Genomic DNA, 3,980 nt, shown 5'->3' with positions numbered 1-3,980 from the left:
CAGAGGGTCGGTGCAGACGCAATGGGCTGAATGGCCTCCTTCTGCATTGTAGGGATTCTATGATTCTTATTGTCCTTGAGATGATGATGTGAGCTGCCAGAACCATTGTAGTCCATGTCATGTAGGTACACTCACGGCTTTAAGGAAGGGAGATCCAGTTTTTTGACCCAGCAATATTAAGTGATTTATTCCCATATGGCTATCCAAACCCCTTTACTCCACCACAATTTCTAGTCTCCATCCTTCAGAGAATATTCAGATTTATTACTCTTGAATCTCAGATGGATGGTTTCATGCTTCGCCACATTGAACTCAAACTCCCTTAGTTTCTCCCACTCAATCTCTCTATGTCCTTTTGCAACTTCCTATTCCCACCTACATAACATACTGTGCCTCCTAGCTTGGCGTCAACTGGAAACTTAGATTTTCAGCTCTTTACTTCTTTCTTAAAATCATTGATGTTAATAAATCTTTCCACTTTACAAAAGCAAATGCTTTTTTACTGCTTGAAGGGGTTAAGTAGTTGCAAACAGTGAACTGCACCCTGGGCCTAGTTATCTTCATATTTGGGTGTGTTTTGAATTTCATTCCATTTAATTATTTTGGGTAAATGCCAACAGAGCCTTAAGGTTTGTGAAAGAAAAGCAGATAAAGAAGCCATTGTCATGCAGGCCAGTGTCCCACATTATACCAGGTGTGCATGTCTGAAATGAAATTTAAGACTGATCATGTTCTTTTGCTTTATATTTTGTTTAATGCCAACAAACTCTCCTTATCCAATCCATGCAGATGCTTAAACTACTTAATGGTCTCATATTTTGCAAATGTTTCAAACCAAACAACAAAAATCGATGTGAGTGTAATCGTTAATTGTGAAAATCTAATTGCCTTGAATCCCTGTTGTAGAGTTTCCATTGAGAAACCAGGATTTTCAGACCATTTTGGAGATAGGACTACAAATTCAAATCCTGGGGTGGGATTCTCTGTCCTGCCAGCCTGTTTTTCGGCGAGGCGTACTCCTGCCGGATGCGAGATACTCTGTTCCCACAGCCGGCCAATGGGGTTTCTCATTGTGGCCCCCTCACGCCATCGGGAAACCCGCAAGTGTGGGCACGTTACCGGTGAAGCAGAGGATCCCACCGACAGAGAATCCTGCCCCTGATGTTCTGAGCTACAAGAGTGAATTCTACTGCGAGTGTGGAATTGTGTGGTCATTCTTATGGATGAATTTATCAGGTCAAATTAAATTATTATTGAATTGTATTTCTTTCATATTGCTGGCGTTTTTTGATTCCGTGATTTTCGGGATTCTTCAAGTGCAGACTTTTTAAATTTAGTTTGCTGGGCGGATGATTGACTTCCCCAGGTGAGGTCGGGCACTGATGGGTGACGGAGCAAGAATGCTGATCCATTTCAACACAGCCAGAACGGACTATCTCTGATCCATAGATCCAACACTGTTCAATTTCTACAACAATGGCATTCTCCTAACATGATTCTGGAGATTTATCTGTGCTCTGTGATTGTGCACTTGCTGAAGAAATAAATAATACTTTGTTGGTAACCTAAAGGCTTGGACTAATAACCCTGGGCTATGTCCCGCCCCATGTCAGACTGAGAATTAGAATTCAGTTTTTAAAATCTGGGAGTAAAAGAAATGGAAATACATATTAAGCTGTTGGATTGTCATAAAAACCCCAATGTCTCATTGCTTTAGGACAAAACGCCTGTTGTTCTTGTTGTCCAACATATCCCATACAAATGTAATTGATTCTTAGCCGGCCTCTGAGATCACCTGTGATATGCCAATAGAAAGGAAAACAATAATGAAACGAAACACACTGCTCAGGCATGACAAAACCTTCAAATTAGGACACAGCAAAGGCACAGCCAGCCTGCATGAAGGAACAATATACTTGACCCCGTCCTCAACAATCTACCTGTCGCGAAAGCATCTGCCACTCACAACTTTGGTAGCGATTTAAACAGTAACAATTACTTGCATTTATTATAGTGCCTTTCACATAGCAAAACATCTCCAGGTACCTCCGCAACATGGGGAAGCTGACTAAAACCTGGGCAAAGAAATCACATTTAAATAAGTGGCATAAAGGAGGAAACAAATGTAGCAAGGCTTCAAGCATGAAGGAGGGAATGTCATAGCTTAAGATCAAGGCAGCAGGGAATATGGCTGCCAGCAGAGCAGCCAGGCCGAGGATAGCTCTGGAGAGAAGGATTGGGGTAGAGATTAAGAACGGCAGAATACCTGAGAGAGGAGAAATGGAACGAAATATGATAATCGGTGCCGAAGAGGGATGAAGAGAAAGGAAAAATATACGGGAGGTAAGAAGAAGTTGGATTTAAAATAACCAACACATGATCCTCATGGATACCAAACCCCATGTACACCCGAGGGTCACCCACTGTGTTGTGTTGCACTGTCATAGTGCTGAGTGGGATAAACTAAGAAGAGTTTCAGTAGGTTGTGCTCAACATGGAAAGTCTAATATTCTGCTGTTGCTCTGGGTTCTCAACCATGAGGCCTCAGATCCCTCCCTTCCAAACCTGTATTGCCACTGGAAAGCATCTTCTGAAGGCAGCTCACCATGGCCAGTTACCACTTTCCACAAGAAATTGATGAGCCGATCAACAGCAGAGTTCAAATGAGACCTCAGCATTATTTAGCCATGACTTCAACTCATAGTCGAGCAAATAATTGTTGTCCACTCTCACACTCTGCCAAAAGTTAAAATCAGGTTTTACAATAATATTTAAGATTATATTGGAAGAAAGGATGGGATTTGGGAATGGAATGATAAAACTGATTCAGCGCCCCGTTGCAACTGGCGCAGATCCAAGCACACAGGTGAATGGCACGTGAGCCCCAAGTCTGCCTTTTGCTGGGCGAGATCCAGAACTGAACATTTAAATGTTACCCAGAAGCCGGATTCACGCGGCGCCCAGGACTCACCGGCCGCGCCTGGGAGCCTTTGTTTAGTACTGGTCTTCACAAACATGGACCAGTCGTAACAGCACCTGGGGAGCTCTCCAGAGAAGGCTGGTGTGCTGGCATGTCCCCTGGCACCTTGGGTCTGCCAGCCTGACTTGGTGGCACTGCCAATGTGCCAGGTGAACTTCCAGGGAGCCACATTGGCAGTGCCAGGGTGCCCAGATACCAGTGCCAGGAGTTAGGCTCAGGGGGGCCTTGTCATGTATGGAGGGATGAGAGGGGGCTCTCAGGGGCCTCATCAAGATTAGGGTGATGGGGAGGGAGGCTGAAAGAGGCTGGGGGTCCGGGGGGGGGGGGGGGGGGGGGGGGGGGGGGAAAGATCGGGGCTGCCGAACAAAATGGTGCCCAATCTGTGAGAAAGCTTGCCAGCAGGAAGTCCCTCTACGTGCGGCCTCAGCGGGGAGAAACTCCCCAATACAAAAAATAATCACAATATGCTGCGGGATAGCAGGATGTTTCTCAGCACTGCAGCCGCCAAGAAACACTCAGCTAAACGGGCCATTCAGCGGACTTTAACAACAGTTTACGGATTTACAAAAGGGAAATCATGCTTGACAAATGTACTGGGCGTCTTTGAGACAAAACTAGTAGAGTTGACTAGTGAGACCCGGTGGATTTGGTTTATTTAGACTTTCAGAAGGCCTTCAACATAGCAGATTACAATGTAAAGTTAAAGTGGATGGGATTGCAGATAGTGTCATGAGATGGATTGAAAGCTGATTAGCAGAGAGGAAGCAAAGAGTTTGAATAAATGGATCTTTTTCTGATTGGCAGGCAGTGACTAGTGGGGCACCGCAGAGATTTGTGCTGGGACCCCAATTGTTCACATTATATTGTAATGATTTGGACGAGGGAACTAAAAGTATCTCCAGATTTGCAGATGATACAAAGTTGGGTGGGAGAGTGAGGAGGATGCAGAGATGCTTCAGTGGGATTTGGACAGGCTGAGTGAGTGGGCACATGCTTGGCA

This window comes from Scyliorhinus canicula, chromosome 5 (assembly GCF_902713615.1).
Source record: "Scyliorhinus canicula chromosome 5, sScyCan1.1, whole genome shotgun sequence".
In the NCBI taxonomy this organism is placed as follows: domain Eukaryota; kingdom Metazoa; phylum Chordata; class Chondrichthyes; order Carcharhiniformes; family Scyliorhinidae; genus Scyliorhinus; species Scyliorhinus canicula.
The sequence above is the reverse complement of the archived record's forward strand: the minus strand, read 5'-3'. Positions refer to the sequence as shown.